Raw genomic sequence first — 21,659 nt, 5'->3', positions numbered from 1 at the left:
GTCTCGGTGCAACTGGTAAAATGGTCTCATTCCCTTTCAGCAAAGTCAAATCACAAGTAAGATTTAATAACTTAGTACAGTACTGTATTCTATCAGGGGCATGACACCTCCCAGATCTCTCACAGAGACCAGATGCTGTATGCAGATTAGGTGCATTGTTTGTAAACATCAAACTACCTACTCAATCACAAGGTCTACTTACAACCCCCTAAATTGTAAACCAAATCCTAAATAACATCAAACATACAAATCTGAAATAACAATAGAATCGTTTCGTACTTAAGGAAGGATGGCAGAGGAGCTCGGGGAATCTGTATTCAGACGTCCCACACAATTGCTGTGTGTAATGACAAAGGAATCAAGGTCTCTGTAGCCAGATGACCCACACAGAAAACATTTTGTCATTTTTAAATCTACCAGGGAATCTGTATTCAGATCTCCCACACATTTGCTGTGTAGTTTCTCTACCAGGTATGCAAATCTTATTTCTTAAGCTTTGTAAATGTTTGAATGGAATACAACTTTAATTATATTATTATGTTTGGTTCACTGATAGCTTTGAGTTTGATTTATTATTTTAATTGGACTGTTTGAATGTATTACTATTACCTGGTAAAATAAATTATTATGATTTATTCTGAAGGACTGTTTTATAGTATATTTCTTATTAACTACAAATCTATGGTCAGAGTTGGCTTAACTAAGCTACTTCAGAAGTAACCAATTAGTTACTTCTAATGGTTTAGTACTAATTAGTACTAAAAGGCTAAACGGCGAACTGAGAATCTATAATATAACTTAGCCAAGAAGAATTAAATGGGAATACTAAGGGTAGGAACGAGAATCTGTAAAACAGAACTTAATTGACTGGGGCTAAACGGTGAGCCGAGAACCTATAAGGACTTAGTCTAAAACTTACTAATATCTGAAACTGATAAGTTTTGTAGTTAAAGGACCTTTGTCCGGCCGGCACAGGACACAAATAACATTGAAATAACAAATGCAGTCTAGAAGAGAGAATTACTAAAAATAATAAGATACAAAACTTAAATTCAGTGCATAGATACATCAACAAGGTTTTTCATAATTGGAGTCAGATGAAATAAAGAAAAGAATTAACGATAAGATTAATAAAACATGGAACTCAAATAATCAAAGTATTATTTAATGCGCAGGATAAGACAGAACATGCAAGAGACCTTCAGCCACGCCACTGGATACCGTCCTTGGGCCAGTGGGCGGCCTCCCCCTTACAAAGCGATGCTGTTCAGTCACAGTTCAGGACAGCATCGCAGCAGTCTGGTTGGACGTTTATCTGTTAACTGTTTGGCAAAGTTTTTACTTGCTAAAATGCTTGGATATATTTTCTGGTAGAAGTTTATATTGCTTTTCATGCTTTTATGAATTGAACATTATTCGTGTGTTTACTGCTTCCGATGTATCTACGTTTTCAATGGAAAATTCCTGTAACATGTTTACTGACATTCATGACTTCTGATAATTTAATAATATTGCTGTTGTTTTGAGGTTTCCTAAGTGTGTGTGTGCGCCACCGTTTTCTCATTTCTTTTACCCCAGTCACATAAATGCTCAAGTTATCACTTTGCTTTGTCCTTTTAGCAGATAGTCTGTTAAAAAGCCACTAAAAGTAAAGTTTCTACATTCCCCATTAAATGTATAAACATCTCAAGTTGTTTATAATGCACCACTTTTATACACAGCAATGTACATATTAATTTGTTTAGTGTTTTACCATTATTTTACTGTTTAATAAAGTATATTTCGTCCCCATCATTATTGAATCCTCGGCAGATCAATGAGGTTAAGAAAATGTTGCAGCAGCATGTACAATGTCAAAAAATTTAAAATATGGCATCATAATTTAAGAAAAAAGGACCACACGGGTCTCATATTGACCGCCGCCTCTCGTCAGTGCCACAAATTAACAGCCCAGGCTGCCGACTTGAACGAGTGTAAGAGAGGAGCAGAGAAATAGCGATCTGTCACTTGTAACCGCTCTCGTTAAATGCCGAAATTACACTACTCTTGCTTCTTCTCAAGAGACCCATCTCTATCCCATTTCCCTGCAAGTATAGGATGGGGAAGCGGGTAATCGCGCCGCCACCAATTTGAGCCACCGTACTCACACTTCGGATTTGAAAGTATGCAACTGCCCAACATTTTGGACCATAATAAACAAACAATATGATAAATGTCTCTCAAAGAGCTGATGGCACATCCACTGTTCATTTACCTAGTCATTCATGTTTAATTGTAGGTTTGTTTTTTATTTAAACCACCTCAGATGCTAGTTTAAAGTTAATCCCTAACTGAGATTTAAAAGAGTTGAAGCAACAGGATTGAAGTTAATTCAGATTTACTGTGAAATTTAAATCAGGGTCAAATTGATGGTTAAAATGTTAAACTGATTATTTTTAAACAAGGTTTAAAGTTTGGTGCAACAGAATTATCAGATAAACCTTGATTGAATCTAAATTTAAAATTAATCTTTGTTGGTGCAACCCACCCATAGTGAATAATTTATGCAGTTGTTGTGGTGGGTGCTGCCTGACCTCAGTGCAGCCTGAGGATGAGCTGATCGCCATTATAGTATTGATCTTCATGAAAAAAGATGCAAACTCGTGTTTGCTGTCAGAGAGCATTTCACAGGGAACCTCTGTTGGGGGTTAGTTAGTCTCTTTACAGTAGCAAAAAGAGTGCGGGTGTAATATGGTTCAAAACAGTGTTACTATGAGTGCAAACTTTAATAAAGTGAAAAGGACACTATTAGCATAACATAAATATATATAAATAAATAAAAACATTCTTTTGAATGTCCGTGTACTAAAATAAAATATTTGATGCCATGAGTGTACCTTCATTTGCTATTTCTATTATTTTGAATGGCCATGGACAATGAAGCAATGTGATGATAATTTTACCTGGTCACAAATAGTAGTCCGTTAATTTATCTGATGAACTTTCACCTTTTGCTGACCCTTTATGCTTTGCAGAGCTAATGTGTGCTTCTAAATCACTTGCACCTTTATTAGCAACTTACACGTAAGTGCCAGCTTTACATGTCATACATTCTGTTTCCCACAGATCTCGACCTGGACGAAAGCATGGGAATCTTTTGTGCAAATCTTCTGTAAATTTGCACTTACCTTTGGACATTGTTTCCACTCAGCTGTCATTTGCTGCTACTGTCAAGCAAATGTTTGATGCTGAACACAACAGCGCTTCGCGCGTTCGCGGAGAGATTGACAGGCGGGAGTTTGGCCAATAGTTGCTGCAAGCCTCTTATAATCGACCAATTGGTGTGCGAGAAGGTGGGACTTACAAAGAGGGGTTAAAGCAATGCAAATATGCGTGCACACACAATGAAGTATTAGACCAGATGCACATCATATTTCAACTAAAGCCGAATCCCAGACATTTTCGCAAATGTAGAAATCCTGGCTGGACGCTTTTGTAAGGTCCGATAAAGAGGACATGTCCAGGAAAAAGAGGACGTATGGTCACCCTAGGTCAGATAGTGCTACGTCCTTAATAGCAGTGAATTAAATGTTTAGACCCTTACTAATGAGCAGAACCTGAGTGTGTCCACTATTGGGAGTGAGATTTCTTTTGCAGTGTTGTATTCCAGATTATCTATATGAATGTTGAAATCCTCAGCAATAACAAAACCAAAATCATCAATAAAGGCTGAAGAGTATTTTGGAGGACTATAAATAATTATAAATATAATGCGTGGAGCATGTTTTGGTTCAATACTTAGGTATTCAAAGGATATGTAATCAAGTGACAATTGCTTGCATTTATAGACATCTTTAAATTAAGCAACTATTCATCCACCTCTCTTAACAGCCCTGCAGACACTCATAAAAGTAAAGTTTGAAGGGGCTGATTGATTAAGGACTGTTGCACTGCAGCTGTTATCTAACCAAGTTTCATTTAGAAACATAAAATCCAGGTTGTTTGTGGTGTTGAGGTTATTGACTAAAAATGACTTGTTCTTAAGTGAGCGAATGTTTAAAAGTGCTAACTTGACAATATCTGTTTGTACAGCAATCTCGGATTGGTGTCTGATTAGCAGATAGGATTGCCTTGCATTTTAAGAAAGCCTTAGTCTTTCCATCAACTAATAGAAAAGATATAGAGAAAGCTACAGGCACATCGGGTTTCCGCTTGTTCTGTAAACATTTGTGAATGTTCCTGCTACCATAGCAGGGACTGACACATATGACTGAGATCTGTTATCAGATGTTTGTTGTTCACCTAGAGCAGATGAAGGATGAAGTGTGCCCTGGCGTTGTGGCAGCGGCCAGAGAGCTCTCTCGGAGAGAGGGGGAGGATGAGCTTGGCCCCCAGGCTTTGGTCGTTGAGGAGCCTTTTTGGTTGGTATCTGGGGTCTTGCAGCAATGGAGTGGGAGAGTTTTCTTCCAGCATACACTAGTTTCTCCTTTTTCTCATAGAAGATCAGAAATGGGGTTGTTGGCTAAATAAAGAAAGTGTGGGGTGAGAAGGGCTATGGCCAGGGCTGTATTAAGGTGCTCCGGGGCTTGAATGTGTTTACCTGCGTGCCTTCCCAAGAACGTAGATGGGGGAAAATATGATGGAGGATGCCACAACTGCCCTTCCCTGGGAGTTCTGGGACCCCGCTGTCGCGAGCCCCAGGGCTTAAGCCCCGGTAATCCCGTGAGTTAAAATGGCCGTGGTTGTGGTGTTTCTGGAGGCTGAAGTATGTTATCTTGTCTCCCTTGGAATTTGTCCAGGAATTCATCCTTGGTTGCTGAATCTTGGAACAGTTCTTAATCATCACAGTCTGACTGTATTATGCTCTGTGTGTGGAAATCAGCTTGGATTGTGTCCCTGAATGTTGTGGCTGCAACATCCAGGTGTTAAAGTGTGATCCTGCTGTAGTCCTGACACTGCGGTGGTGTTTGTGTGTGTAGTGTAAATTTGGTAAAATAAGAGACTCAGAGGCAGAAAAAGTCTACTTGCAAGTAGTCTCAGTCTCCATACAGAAATCAAAGGTTTCCACAGGTGCCAGGCAAAGAGCTCTTTGTCTCCTCTACCTTTATACTCTGCCGGGAAGGGTTTCAGTGATACCCTGTGCCAGGAGGAGACAGGCTTCTCTCTACGCTGACCACTCAGTGTTCATTCTTCATGCATGCCTTTGCATTGAACGGGAGTCTGTGTAAAGCCTAGTTCAGTACTCACAGGTCCAAGATTGGCCGCAACCCACCGCCTTTTTTCGGTACAATGAAAAACCCCTTCTTCATCTCGGCTGGAGGGACAGGTTCTATCACACCCTTCCGTAGGAGGGTAGCGATCTCCGCGCAAGGTAGCAGCGTTTTCGTCCTTCACCAAGGTGTAGTGGACACCGCTGAACCTGGGCAGATGCTCGGCGAAGTGAATCACATAGCCGAGTCGGACCAGCCCTCGCGACGGATTGGAAAGTGCAAGCCATGCGTCCCAGTTCCACGCAAGGGGGACCAAAGGGACAACGTCATCGGACATACTGGCAGGTGGGGCCTCGCGGCGGGGTGGAGCTCGAGGTGCCACACCACGTCGTTGCCGTGCTGAGTCTAAGGACATCGAATCACTTACCTGGCTCCTTGTGACCACCCCCGGAACAACCTGGGATGGGGGAGGAAGAGGCCTGTCCTCGTGACCCGTGGAGACTGTCACATCGGAGGCGGATTTGTGCCACAGCTGGGCACTCAGGGGCGGGAGACCGCCGCTGGAGCACCAAACCTGCCAAATAGAGTAGTGGATGGTGGTCGTGATGATAGCCGTGCACACCGGATACGTGACCCAGGGAACAAGGAAACCGCTCTTGCTGAGCTCTTGAGTAGTGCAGCCACTTGGGCATGCAGCGCAATTAAATGCAAAAGGTAACAAAAAGATGGAGAGATCTGCTTACCAGCTCCAGAGCAGCGGGTTTCGTTGTCCCTGGGTCGCCCGTCTCAAGGGTGCTTTGAAGCCTTTCACGGGTTCTGGGCAGCTGCGAGACGGGTGGCGTCTGCTTCCTGCGGTGCAGTCAACGCAGGGGGGCGCCCTTGGCGATGAGTAGATGGGGTGCGGGATCTTGAGCCGCGCCGGGGCAGGATATGCTGGCTAGCATCTGTCTACTGCTCCACCATCGAGAACTGCTGGGCAAAGTCCTCGATGGTGTCGCCGAATAGGCCCGCCTGGGAAATGGGGGCAGCAAGGAACCGTGTCTTGTCGGCCTCGCCCATCTCGACCAGGTTGAGCCGAAGGTGGCGCTTCTGGACCACTAGTGTGGCCATTGTCCGCCCGAGGTCGGTCGCCGAGCGCAGTTCCTGCATCAGTCCTGGGGCGGAACTACCCTCGTGTAGTTCCTTTAGTGCCTTGGCGGACTTGCAGGAGAGCCATGGCGTGCAGGGCGGAGGCGGCTTGTCCAGCGGCACCGTAGGCATTGGCCATCAGAGATGACGTAAACCTACAAGCCTTGGATGGGGGCTTTGGACACCCACGCCAGTTGGCGGCGCTCTGCGGGCATAGGTGCACCGCGAGCGCCTTTATCCACCGGGGGATTGCCGAATAGCCCTTGGCCGCCCCACCATCGAGGGTAGTGAGGGCGGGGAAGCTGAAAAGATCGGGACCGTGCAGTAAAAATTGCCTCACGCGAACTTGTCAGCTCTTCATGCACTTCCGGGAATAAGGAACGGGGGCGGGGCGTGGCTTTGAGCGGCACCGCGAGCCCAGGAACCAATCACTGAGCCGCGAGGGTTCAGGGAGAGCAGAGGGTTCGACTCTAGCCGATGCTCGCGGCTGCCTGGGAAAACATGTCGTCATCTCCGCATCAGCCTGTGACTGGGCAATCGTCCCCGAAGGGAGGAGCCCAGCTGAGGCTTCCGACAGGAAGAGCCCGCTCTCCGATGCTGCGCTCGAGCGCTCATCACTTTCATGGGCTCCAAATAAGAGGTCGACCTCGCCGTGAGATGAGCCGGCGGACTCATCCGGAAGCCCGATCGGGGCAGATGAGTGTGCTGGGGAATGGGAGGTCCGCGGGGGGATACCCGGCAGAGGCGGTCCCATTGAGGTCCCCAAATCGCTCCCAGTGCTAGCCACGCTGCCCTCATACCCGTGGGTAAAAGGACTGAGGCGGGGAGCCTCTGGGGTGGCTTGCTTTCTTATGAAGGCGAGCCGCGACCGCAACGTTGCCATGGACATGTCCTCGCAATGAGAACATGACCATCCACGAACGCTGTCTCCGCATAAGCAGTGCCCAGACACGAAAGATAGTGATCGTGACCAGGAATAACACACAATCGGAAAAGCATCTTTAGAAAGACGCGTCTTTAAAAAGACGTTCCGTGTGTGCCTCTCTTTTAGAGAAATATACTCTTTTATTTCTGCCGAAGTGCCCAGGGGCATTCTCTGCATTGCACCAGTGCAGAGGGGGGAGAAGCCGCTGAAATGCGCCATCAGATCCAGCAGAGGTGAATAAACAGTCGTGGGAATTCAGCTCAGTAAGCATGACCGTTCGGCTCCGAAGAGAAAATCTGAATGAGTGGTTGCATACTAGCTCCTTTTATACCCGTATGTCCGGGGGAGTGGCATGCAAATACCACTCAACAATTTTCATTGGCCTTTTATCAAAAACCAGAGGTGTCTCGGGCTCCCAAGAGTGACCCCTAGTGTCACTACATCGACACAATGTCGAGTGAGTGACAGATAGGGAACTCAGTTTCTCCAGAATAATCCTTCACTCTAATTGTGATCAGATCATCAGGTGCTTATTCGCAGCCTCTAAACCGGGAGGTGAATTCGAGCACGGCTTAGTGACTGCTCTCCTCTGTGTCCAGTGGCCAAAAAGAGCATTTCACCTAGCGCGATGTGAGAACATGGTGCGGGGGCGGAACTTAATCGAATTTAATGTACACTTTCCTTTCCTATTTGATGACATTCATTTCAATGTCACTGTCATTGGTTCTGACATCAGTTTTAATATGGAAATTGAAAAATATACTAATTGTCTTTAATATAATTCTAGAAATATAAATCATTAATTTTTCCCATTTTTTCTTTGTTTAATTTAATTTACTCCCTAGTAACCTGGGTTAAAAGTGCAATTATTACAGAAGGTTAGCATTTGCAGAGACTGTGACCACTTTGTTTTGGATTTAAGAGGCAAGGCTCTGATCATGTCCCCTAGAGCTCTGTTGAAGCATTCGGTAATCCCATTTCCCATTGGGTGATAAGGGGTATTATGTTATTACTTGACACCCGCCAAGTTTAATAACTCCTTCACAAGTATACTCTCAAAATTAGAGCCCCGGTCTGAATGCACCCTTTTTGGGAATCCATACACACAGAAAAGACTATTCCACAAGCAATGGCAACCTACTTTGCAGGCTAGTTTTTGCATGGAAAGGCATAGGCCATTTTAGTAAAGTGGTCCGTTGCTACAAGAACATCTACTGTTCTATTATCTCCTTGCTCTACTGTCCAAAAGTCAATGCAAATGAATTGGCTCGATGGTGTGTGTATATACTTTTCAAGAGGGACATGGTCTTTTGGATCAGGGGTCTTCCTTACATTACAGTGCTGACAAGTCTGTACATAATTCACAATAACACGATCCATGCCTATCAAAAGAATCTATGTCTGGCCAACTAAAGTGTTCTGGTGACCTTGGCCTTGGTGACCAGTCGCATTATGCAAACCATGAGGACTTGTTTCAGGGCATTCAGAACAATGAATTTGTAAAGCTTCGTATTCATGTAACAGTCTTGCTTTACTTTGAACAGCATACCATCTTGATTGCTAAGTATGTTCCAGTGCTTAAGGAGATTTAGAACACTACGCAATTCAATAGCACACTCACGCTTATCAGGGCAACGATGTCTCTGAACATAGAAGAGTGCTCTACTCACAGTATGGTCTTGCTCCTGCATAGACAAGAATGTGCTCTTAGGGAGGGCCTTGGTCTAATCCTCTTTCATCAGCTGCTAGGTGGTAACTATACCAATCATCTGTCCCACACCACTTGAACAATGTGCATCAAAGATTGCAGAGATCTCCTGTGAGCTTAAAGCACCTTTTGTTATCTGATGGCACCTTGGCTAAATCAGCATTAGAGTCCACAACCTGACAATCATGTTGGACAGTACTGTCTACAATTCAATTCAATTAATTCAGCACAGACTGGTATGGCTCTGTTACAAGGCGATGGCTAACAGTGGACTGAATGAGTGGCTCCCTGTTGGTGCATCCACAACGACATTCTTGGAACCAGGCACATACTTCAAATCAAAGCTGAAGGAGGCCAGCCTCGACACCCAGCGTTGCTCATGTGTCGAGTTTAGGCTTGGTGAGTATATAAGATATTGGATTATTATTCGTCCAGGCAGTAAAGTGATGGCCCTTTAATCAGTATTCGCACAATGATGACTCTTAAGTCATTACAGACATTACAGCTTCATTTTCTGCATAATTTTCTGTAAAGCTGCTTTGAAACGATGTATGTTGTGAAAAGTTCTACACAAATAAATAAAAATGACTTGACTTAATGGATCTTGTCACATGTTGCCCATTTAATGCAAGAAATTCCAGTCTATGAGCAGTATAGTTAATCTGAGAGTGTGACAATATTTTGTTGTCAAAAGCTACTGGCCTTGTCATCACACTACCATCTGGGAAAGAACAGCACAGAATCCATCAAACGATGCATCCACAGCTAATATGAAGTGGTCATTGAATTCTGGGTATGCTAGAGTTACACTTGATGACAATTGATAAACAAGTCGTGCTTTAAGGTCTGAAATGCCTTCTGAAACTCATCAGTCCAGTCTGATGGTGATGCTTTGACACACGTAACCTTTGCTTTACACCTCCATTTTCTGACTTTGGAGCACTGTGTGTGTGTGACGAGGGGGAGGGCGGGGCCAGGCTGTGAGTGTGCATGGCCGCCCCCCAATCGAGCTGAGGAGAGGGATAAAGCCGAGCCAGATGCAGCAGTTCGGGAGAGAGAGAGCCACACGCAGCTGCCGTGTGATTATGTTTGTGTCTTTTTAATTATTTCATTAAACTTTTTAACTTTTTCAATAAAAATTATTTTGACTGTTCAGCTAGTTCCCACCTCCTCCTTTCCCGTTTTAACCCTGTTACAGTGTGTCTGTTTGTGCAGTAAGATTGAACAGCTTTCTATAAAATGCTAATAGTAAAAGACCATAGCTAAAAAAATTACAGATTTTCTCAGGAAATTGCATTTTTTAGGTGAAGCTTAAGATTGAGCTTTGAGTCTTGAAAACATAATCTCTAGCCTTTCGAGTGGAAGCTGCTCCTTGGGGGAAAAAATCATGAGGTCACAAGGTAACAGAACAAGCTTGTGAAGTTTTGATCATCAGAGATTGACATCATCATGTGCATGAAAATAGTTGGAATATTTGAAAGGCCCTGTGGCATCCTGTTATATTCATGCAAGACAAAAGGTGATGAAAATGTTGTATATTTTTTGTCTTCATCATTTAACAGAACATTATAGAAGCCAGAGGTCTTTAATTGTCCTCACATTTAGCCATCTGAAATCAGTACAGATTCTAAGATCACCATTTTTCTTCCACACCAGGACGAGTGGGGATGCATACTCACTGTTTGACTTTCTAATGATGCACTTTTCTTCCATTTCATCTAACACCATTCTCAGCTTCTCATAATGACTTGGCGGTAGGGTAAAGAAAATGATTTGTTGTTAACCAGGGCCCGAATTTACAAAGATCTAACAACTAGAAGTTCTCCAAAGAGTTCCTAGCTAGGAGGTTTTGCTTAAAACCTATTCACAAAACTGCTAAGAGCAAGTTATAATAAGGAAATCTTAAGATAAGAGTAAGGTGGAATTGACCTTGTTGCTATGGATGACATCACGTTTTATTAGCACGCTATTTTAAATCACCCTTAGTGATTGGTAGACAGGGAACCACTGTTTGTCAGCTAATGATATACACCAATCAGTTGATATTCTTCTCACCACAATTGTACAGAGTGGTTTTCTGAGTTACCGCAGACTGTCCATTTGAACCAGTCTGGCCATTCTCTGTTGACCTCTCTCATCAACAGAACTGCCGCTCACTGGATGTTTTTTGTTTTTGGCACACTCAAACCAGCCCATCTGGCACCAACAATCGTTACATGCTCCAAATCACTGAGATCACATTTTTCTCCATTCTGATGGTTGATGTGAATGTAACCGGTCCTGCTCGGCCCGCTCCAAATGGGATTTGAACCGCCATGTCCGGTGTGGGACGAACCATCAAAATAATGTTTAATGAAACAAAAAGACACAAACATAAACACACACACACGGCAGCTCCTCCCCCCTCTTTTTTCCTATGGGGGGGAAACGGTAGCGTGCCTCAGATCCTCGGCGGTTTCCATCCCCAAGTGGACAGCCGCGGCTGCTCCTGGGTTGGCTGGTAGTGGTGAGGACTCCACGACAGCGCATCCCTCCCCCCTTCCCTGCTTTCGGCACCAGTGTAACAAGGTTAAATGGAAAGGAGGAGGCGGGAACTGGACGAGCTATCAAAATAATGTGAAACAAAAACACACACACACACACACACATGGCAGCTGCGTATGGCTCTCTCTCTCGAACTGCCACATCTTGCCGCACTTATCCCTTTCCTCGGCTGATTAGCCTGATTGGGGGCTGGCCGTGCATAGTCACACTGATGATGCTCGACCTGCTCCGAATGGGATTCAAAAGATGAGGTTACAGAGAGGCATCTGTAATCAAAATGAATGGGCACAATTTTCAGAAAAATGTGAAGCTTATAATTTTAGAAAAGTACTTTTTTTAATTTTGCTGTATTATTTGAGATGTGAAGTTATTTAAAACATTGTTTTACAGTTGTTTTAGGGTTTATGGCATAACGTCATTGTAAAATTGGACAGAACTGCACACAGAAAAGGTCAGTAAGCAATTTTATCACACATATTGTTTTCGTCTTGTGGGTGTACTTTTGAAACAGTGAGTATTTTAATGTTTTCGGATTGGTCCCATCACTTCCATTTGAAGCGTAAGTGATTTTTTTTTTTTTTTTTTTGGGCTTTTTTTTTTTTTTAAAGAGGGATGAGTCAAAAGGAATGTAACATTATGCCACAAATGTGATCGATTGAGCTTAACTTGTATTGAATCGGAATTGTATTCTTTTGTATCCTTTACAGGGAGCAGGCTTCCCTTAATATTTAAAAGAAAAGTGTGGCAATGACGAGTTCTAATATACAGCGCCTTGAAGAATTGCTCAGCCCCAAGTGCAGTTTTCAAAATGTTTGGTGTCAGATTCCAAGTTTAGGAAATATTAAAATTTGAAGTTTTTCCCCAGCTAGTACAATATGCCAGATTAAAAATATGTCCAAAACCTCATTCAGTTGAAAAAACGTAAGGTAAAACTAAATTGTATTTGATTTTTAAGTATTCATACCCTTCATAATTACTAGCTTAATTACTGGTTGTGACTGAAAATAATGTCCATGGCTCAACAATCTCGAAACTATTGCACAAAAAGGGGCTGTACGTCAGAGTGGCTAGGAAGAAGCCCATGCTTTCCCATAAAGACTTTGCAATACGTCACTTGGATACTTCAAAGATGTGCTGAAGGTCTTGTGATCTGATGAGACTAAAGGGGAAATCTTTGGCTCAAACACTTAACGGTATGTGTGGTGCAAAGCCAACACTGCACATGAACAATATACCATCCCCACAGTGAAACACGCTGGTAGCAGCATCATGTTATGGGGTGCTTTTCAACAGCAGGGACTGGCAGTCTTGTGAAGACTGATGGGATTGTTAATGCTGCAAAATACACAGAGAGTTTGGATAAGAACCTACTTTCCTCTGCCAGAAAGTGTAAAATTGAGAGGAAGTTTGTGTTTCAGCAGGACAATGACCCAAAGCACAAAGCCGGAGCAACACTGGAGTGGCTTAAAATGAAGAAAATGTATGTCCTTGAGTGGCCCAGTCAGAGTCCTGACCTCAACCCTATTGAACATCTTTGGAGAGGCCTCAAAATTGCTGTCTATCGCCAATCCCCCACTAACTTGGTACAGCTTGAGCAATTTTGCAAGGAGGGTTGGGCTAATATTGTTCCATCATGTTTAAAGTTGATAGAGACTTGTCCAAAAAGACTGATGGATAGCTTTTTTAAGGCAGTGCATGTAAAAAAAATAATGTTTATAAATTGCATAAAACTGTTTATGCATATTAATATACAGTATTATATATTAATATGCATTTAATACAGAAAAGTGTAAAATATAATTATCATGCTGTTCGTTCAAGTTGCAATCTGCTTTTTTCTACATGAATGTCCATAGAAGTCGGTAGACATGATAAATATATCCATTCACATTATAAAACTTTTGTAAAATTATCACATATGACCATGACAATTATACAGACTAGGTGGAATGAGTGTTACATTGGCCTTGTGTACTTTAGCTTAATTGTTTATGACTCAATTATGTGACACAAGTAATGTCAAAGATTTATGCATATTTTAGGCTTAACATTTCCTGAATAAATGAGCAAATCTACTAATATGTATAAACTTAATTAATCCTTTATAACCTTATAAAAACGAATAAAGTAATAAGAAAAGCGCCATATATACTGTGATAGTAAACTTAGTCTAGTAATAGATGGTGAAAAATATTTATGGAAGTGGAAATATACAGTATTACTACAATATTACATGTCTCAGGTCAGCAGGAGTAATCACCTTTTTAAGGCAGGTAGACATTTTTGGCAATTTCCTTTTGCATGTTACACTATTTATACAAGAAAGCTTGAGGAATGGTATAAATGTGGGAGTAATCTAAAAACAATGGATGAGGCAAATGGGATGGCATGTAATATGCATTGTAGGGTTAAGGAAATAGTGACAATAATAATAATACAAATATTATTAAATAAAGATAATTCTCTGCTATTTTTTTAATATTTGTTAATGGACAAAATCAGAATGGGAGAAGCATGGTGGAGAGGAGATTACAGAGAAGACTGCAACAAAACTACAATAATTACTTTGAACTTCTTACTGTTTTAAAATTATGCCATTTTTAAACAGTTCCAAGGTATTAAAATATAAATTTAGAGCATCAACCAAAGAGTAACCATTTTTGATTTATAATATATATATATATATATATATATATATATATATATATATATATATATATATATATTGGCAATTGTAACAATGCCTTTAATAAATGCAGTTATAATATGTATAGTAACAATTTGTATGAAATCATTTGTATTTACATTACACAATAGAACAAGCAAACGTTAAAAAACAGCTCCCAATGTCACCAGAATTTAACAATATAACCCAAACTGAAACCTTATTAATAATTTTATTTATATATTTTTTTTAACTCTACATTACATTTGCATTTCATTCTGCAGAAAAATAAAACTCAAAGCTTCTTTAAGTGCAGTTTAATTCTGAGGTTCTTCTCTGGCCATTCTCTCTCAAGCACCAGTGATATAAACAAAGACAGCACATTCATAAGAAGCTGGTAGTTTAAATGTACTGTAGGCAATTAATTCGAAGAATAGAAATATGGATTTGCGTTCTTTTGTGCATTAACAAATGTTAAATGTGAGGCAGATTTCTATGACAGTGACACTCCTTTTATAGGCATTGGAAAATGTGGTTCTCGTCAGGATTTGGATTTACGCTCAGTTAAACCTCTCAATAATAATTTATTTTTATCGATTTACCTTCGTATTCATGCAGATAACCCTCGAAAAACAACTTGTAACCTTAGATATAACCGTTGATGAATTCATTTGGATGATGCGGTCAACGTCTCCAAATGAAAATGCGGACCAAAGTTTTAAAGACTTGAAAGAACATACACCTCGGCAGCGGCCATAGTTGCATTTACCCAATTATGACGACTTCCAAACAAGGAAGTGTGAAAAGGTCCCTTGTCAGAATTTGGACGTGGACTTTATTACCAACCAACCTGATGTCTACACCATTAAGTTCGTTGAACAAACTCAGGGTTTCAGGATTGGTTTCAGGTTGACAAATTCATACCAGTTCAATCAGGCTTAATGGGAATGACAACGAGGCTGTGAGGGATAGACTTACTGTCTCTTTATGGGCTGTACTGCAGTTTAAAGTGTTTATGGATAATTCCGCAGACAAAGCATTGAAAAAATATCTGTCCAAGAACATTCAGTATACAAAGAACTCCAGACAACGTGAGTTGTTGAAAATCAGATATGATCTCTGAGCTTTATACAGCTTTATATCATTAGTGCCATTGAAGTAAGTCTATCTCTCATAGCCTCGTTGTCATTCCCATTAAAAATCAAACATGGCGCTAGCGTGAATAAGGTCTGTTGGTACCATGATGCAGCTCATCAACTTTCTCTGTTAACTCAGGCTTCGATCCTGACCTTAAGATTAGATTATGCGCTCGTGCACATTAATGAGTGACATTTGCAGTGCACAACCAATCATGTGAGAGAACGGAGGGATTTACCTCTCTGCTGAAAGCTGATGATGAAAATAAGCATATGTGGCTATGAAAATAATAATTTAAATTCATTTAAACTGTGCACAAGACATTGTTTTAAAAATATAAAAAAAAATTAAAATACATTTACATTACTCAAGAGTTCAGCGTGAAATCATGAAGACTGTAAACACATGATTTACACAGTACAAGGGATAACTTTAAAATTATGAAGCAATTAATGACAAGAAGAAACAGCTGCTGCTACGAGAGCTCAAGAAGACTGCTGCAAACAAATTATTAATGTGATAAAAAAATATAAAAAACAGCTGGTATATAAATGTGTAAGTAAATTCATATAGGCCTTTATTAATTTTAAAAGCTTAAATTTATTTAAATTATAAAAGTTTTTATATTTATTTGAATTGAAAACTTTATTTATCATTCAAAACTATTACAAATAAATATAGCCAACTATTGATTACAAAACTAATAGAAATTATAAAGATGAATATTCTCCCTAAGTTTATTTTCCTTTTTCAAAATCTACCATTCAGTATATCAAAAAGTGTTTTTAGACAATGGAATAAACTTCTTTGTAAATATATATGGGATAATAGGAAACCTAGAATTAGTCTTAAAATTCTTAATTTGTCAAAAAGGCTTGGAAGACTAGAATTCCAAAATGTAATAAATTATTATAAAGCTGCCCAAATTCAACCTATATTTATTTGGATGAACGAAGAATCTAAAGTGAAATGGAGGAAGATGGAAGTTTATCAAATGGGGGAAACTATTAGTATTTCCCTGTGTACTCAATCTACACCACGCTATCCTTCAGGTAGAACTGTTCTTTTGACCACTAAAGACAGCTTCACTAATATTCTTCCAGACCTATCTCATATACTCAGTAAGCCCCAAAGCCTAGAAGAACTTGATGAAATAACAGAAAATATAAATACAGTCTTCTCTAGCACTCTTGATAGTGTCGCCCCTCTTCGATTAAAGAAAATTAAAGAAAAAAGCCCTGCACCATGGTACAATGATCACACTCATGCTCTGAAGAGAGCAGCTCAGAAAATGGAGCGCAAGTGGAAGAATACAAAATTAGAGGTATTTCACGGTGCATGGCAGGATAGTGTCTGTAGCTACAGACAGGCACTAAAAGCTGCCAGGTCAGCATATTTTAGCAAACTCATAGAAAATAACCACAACAATCCTAGGTGTTTATTCAGTACTGTGGCTAAATTGGTTAGGAATAAAGCCTCAACTGAACCGGATATTCTGTCGCAGCACAATAGTAATGACTTCATGAATTTCTTTACTGATAAAATTGGAATTATGCAATCATCTGTCACAGTACCTCAGAAAACAGTGTCTCCTAATTTTCCTCACGTGCAACTTCAATCCTTCGCTGTCATTAGGTCATGAAGAGCTAACGAAAATTATCGAAACATCAAAAGCCACAACATGTATGTTAGATCCAATACCAACTAAGCTCTTAAAAGAGGTATTCCCTGTAATCTCAGAACCTTTTCTTAATATTATTAACTCCTCGCTATCCTTATGGCATGTCCCATTAAACTTAAAAATGGCAGTTATTAAGAAGCCACAACTTGATCCTGGAGAACTGGCAAATTATAGACCGATTTCAAATCTCCCGTTTATGTAAAAAAATGCTAGAAAAGGTAGTATCCTCCCAACTATGTTCATCTCTACAGAGAAATAGTATACAGTGGCATGCAAAGGTTTGGGCACCCCTGGTCAAAATTTCTGTTGCTGTGAATAGTTAAGTGAGTAGAAGATGAATTGATCTCCAAAAGGCATAAAGTTAAAGATGAAACATTCTTTTCAACATTTTAAGCAATTTTTGTGTATTATTTTTTTATTTTGTACAATTTTAGAGTGAAAAAAAGGAAAGGAGCACCATGCAAAACCATGTTTGGGCACCATGTTTGGGCACCCCAAGAGATTTGAGCTCTCAGATAACTTTTACCAAGGTCTCAGACCTTAATTAGCATGTTAGGGCTATGGCTTGTTCACAATCATCGTTTGGAAAGGCAAGGTGATGCAAATTTCAAAGCTTTATACATACTCTGACTTCTCAAATCTTGTCCCAACAATCAGCAGCCATGGGCTCCTCTAAGCAGCTGCCTAGCACTCTGAAAATTAAAATAATTGATGCCCACAAAGCAGGAGAAGGCTATAAGAAGATAGCAAAGCATTTCAGGTAGCCGTTTCCTCAGGTCGTAATGTAATTAAGAAATGGCAGTAAACAGGAATGGTGGAGTTCAAGTTGAGGTCTGGAAGTCCAAGAAAACTTTCAGAGAGAACTGCTTGTAGGATTGCTAGAAAGGCAAATCAAAACCTCTGTTTAACTGCAATAGACCTTAATGAAGATTTAGCAGACTCTGGAGTATTGGTGCACTGTTCTACTGTGCAGCGACACCTGCACAAATATGACCTTCATCGAAGAGTCATGAGAAGAAAACTTTTTCTGCATCCTCACCACAAATTTCAGCGTCAGAAGTTTGCAAATGAACATCTAAACAAGCCTGATGCATTTTGGAAACAAGTCCTACAGACTGTTCAAGTTAAAATGTAACTTTTTGGCTGCAATGTGCAAAGGTATGTTTGGAGAAAAAAGGGTGCAGAATTTCATGAAAAGAACACCTCTCCAACTATTAAGCACAAGGGTGGATCGATCATGCTTTGGGCTTGTGTTGATGCCAGTGGCACAGGGGAACATTTCACTGGTAGAGGAAAGAATGGATTAAATTAAATAACAGTAAATTCTGGAAGCAAACATCACACCTTCTGTAAAAAAGCTGAAAATGGAAAGAGGATTGGTTCTACAACAGGATAATGATCCTAAACACACCTCAAAATCCACAATGGATGACCTCAAGAGGTACAAGCTGAAGGTTTTGCCATGTTCCTCACAGTCCCCCGACCTAAACATCATCAAAAATCTGTGGATTGACCTCAAAAGAGCAGTGCATGCAAGACGGCCCAAGAATCTCACAGAACTAGAAGACTTTTGCAAGGAAGAATGGGCGAAAATCCCCCAAACAAAAATTTAAAGACACTTAGCTGGCTACAAAAAGCTTTTACAAGCTGTGATACTTGCCAGGGTGTGTTACTAAGTATTGACCATGCAGGGTGTCCAAACATTTGATTCGGGCCCTTTTCCTTTTTTGTTATTTTGAAACTGTAAAAGATGAATATAAAAAAATAAAATTGCTTAAAATATTAAAGAAATGTGTCATCTTTAACTTTATGCCTTTTGGAAATCAGGCCATCTTTTGCTCGCTTAGCTATTCACAGCAACAGAAATTTTGAACAGGGGTGCCCAAACTTTTGCATGCCACTGTATATGAACAATTTCAGTCAGGATTTAGGCCCCATCACAGTACAGAGACTGCACTTATCAGAGTTACAAATGATCGCGGCTGCATTTCACTTCTAGTGCTTTTAGATCTTAGTGCTGCCTTTGACGTGACAGATCACGACATTCTCTTGAATAGTCTAGAGAATTATGTTGGCATTTGTGGACTTGCATTAGCATGGTTTAGGGCCTATTTAGCAGACCGTTACCACTTTGTCTATGTAAATGATGAATTGTCAAACCAAGCAAAAGTAATGTATGGAGTGCCAAGAGATCCGTTTTAGGGCCTCTGCTTTTCTCCTTGTATATGCTTCCCCTGGGAGATATTATCAGGAATCGTGGAATAAGTTTCCACAGTTATGCCGATGATACCCAACTTTATATTTCTTCAGAACCTAGCGAAATTTCACAATTCTCCAAATTAGCAGTGTGTATCAATGAATAAAATATTGGATGGCCAGAAATTTCCTTATACTCAATTCTGAAAAAAACAGAGGTACTAATAATTGGAACAAAAACCTCTAAAAACAAGCTGCTAAAATATAATTTGACTCTTGATGAATGTACTGTTACATCGTCTTCAACAGCAAAAAACTTAGGTGTTATATTTGATACCAGTCTGTCATTTGAAAATCAAATTTCCAATGTTTGTAGAACAGCATTCTTCCACCTGAGAAATATTGCTAAATTACGACACATGCTCTCAATTGCTGATGCCAAAAAACTAATTCATGAGTTCATGAATTAATGCAGACACACTCACTCAGTTTAAGTCTAGACTAAAGACTCATCTATTTAGCCAGGCATACACCTAATTTATCCTTCAACTCACAACAAGGCTGCTTTAGTTTGGTCTGCCAGAACCAGAAACCAGAAACATTGATCAAGATCTATAACTCTGCAATAAATTGAATGGCATCTATGCTAATATTATTGTGTTTGTTTCCCTGTCTCAACCTCGGGACTCCTATCCTGAGGTCACCAGAACCAGCTGGATCCAGCTCCTTTGCTGCTTCATGTTGTACTCCACTGCTATGTGTCTCTGAGTGATGATGACTAATAGCAGCCAGTGCCAGCCAAACATCACTTCAGTCTATTACGATGGACTTCAGAGGATGAACTGATGCCAACTCCAACCATAAGACATGGGATACATCATATGCCATTGCCTGAACCTTGGATTTAGGATAGACCTCACCAAAATTACCGGCTGGTTGAACTGCGATGCACCTCACTGATCTCTGCCTGCATCACCTCGGTCTAATGATTTACTACACTCTTATAATGGAGTACATAGACTATCAATTAATTCTCAGCATAACACTTCATCACCCAACTAACAAAGGACAATGCATCTATGTGAACTTCTGCAGTTAATCCAGGATGAACTTCAAAGACATTAGTCATTAATCTTACAGTTCATACAAAATCTTTGTTTAAACACTGGACCTTAACACTTACTTAGTTTAATAATTTTAAACCATGACTTGCACTACTTATAAATAACTAATGTTGGCATTATATTCATGATGTTAGCCAGAGGGGAACTGGACCCCACAGTGAGCCTGGTTTCTCCCAAGGTTATTTTTCTCCATTAACTAACATCTTATGGAGTTTTTTGTTCCTTGCCACAGTCACCTTCAGCTTGCTCACTGGGGTTTTAAATACAATTCTTATTTAATTATTTTTAAACCAACTCACAATCGTATTTGATCAAACTACACAATGATGACTCTAAGACATTATAAATATTACAGTTTCGTTTTCTGTTAATGCATGACTTTCTGTAAAGCTGCTTTGAAACGATGTGTGTTGTGAAAGGCACTATACAAATAAAAATGGCTTGACTTGTTCCTACCCAAACAAAGAAACACATTTATATCAATAGATAATATTTTATTAATAGTACTTTTAGAATTTGGTTAGGAAAAAAGAAAACTAGTAAAATTAAGAAAGATGTAGTTAATTTACAAGAAATTGTTAAAGATCCTGATTTCAAGCCAAATAGATTAGATAATACATTTAAGTTTTGTGCAGACAGAGGTCTGAAAAGATATCAGCAACTGTTCACTGATAAAGGAATGGACACCCTTTCAAACCTAACAAAACGTATGAGCTTCCAAATTCACAATTTTAAAATTATTTACAGGTAAGAAGATATTTATTAACAGAAGTTAAATAAAAGAAATAAAAAAGGAAAGAGATATACAGGACACTCTGAATACAATTATATGTAGGTGGGAGGATGAATTATAAATAAAAATTAGTCAGCAAGACTGGGAAGAAATATCATATAATACATTCCATACTACTCAATCCAGTGTATATGCTTGAAAGATAAAGATTTTTTACAACTGTTATTCAAAGTAAATACAATAGCATGGTAAAAGGGGATTGTTGGAGACATTGTGGAGAAAAAGGCTCATTACAGTCAAATTCTATATGAGTGCTCTAAACTGACAACTTATTGGAATGAAGTGATTAGACAGGTTAATTTAATATTTAACTGCACAATAGAAATACATCCAGAAAACCTTATTTTGGGTAAAATGACATTGTCCTTAAGAAATAAAACTGACCAAAATATATTTAGAGTAATCAGAATAGCAGCTTTGAAACAGATTACAAAAAATTGGCTTAAACCAGAACACTCACATTTTCAAAGATGGAGAGAAACGATATTGGAAATATAACCCCAATTCCGAAAAAGTTAGGACAGTATGAAAAATGCTAATAAAAACAAAAAGGAGTGATTTGTAAATTA

The 21,659-nt window shown here is 39.9% G+C and overlaps 1 protein-coding gene across 3 annotated transcripts in view; it reads left to right on the top strand.

Annotated features, from left to right (window-relative positions):
• LOC127420300 (zinc finger protein 431-like) overlaps positions 1-21,659 on the top strand; it is a 380,032-nt gene that overhangs the window by 335,417 nt on the left and 22,956 nt on the right. The gene's annotated exons all lie outside the window — the stretch shown is intronic.

This window comes from Myxocyprinus asiaticus, chromosome 29 (genome assembly GCF_019703515.2).
Source record: "Myxocyprinus asiaticus isolate MX2 ecotype Aquarium Trade chromosome 29, UBuf_Myxa_2, whole genome shotgun sequence".
Classification (NCBI taxonomy): Eukaryota; Metazoa; Chordata; class Actinopteri; order Cypriniformes; family Catostomidae; genus Myxocyprinus; species Myxocyprinus asiaticus.
The sequence above is the reverse complement of the archived record's forward strand: the minus strand, read 5'-3'. Positions and strand labels throughout refer to the sequence as shown.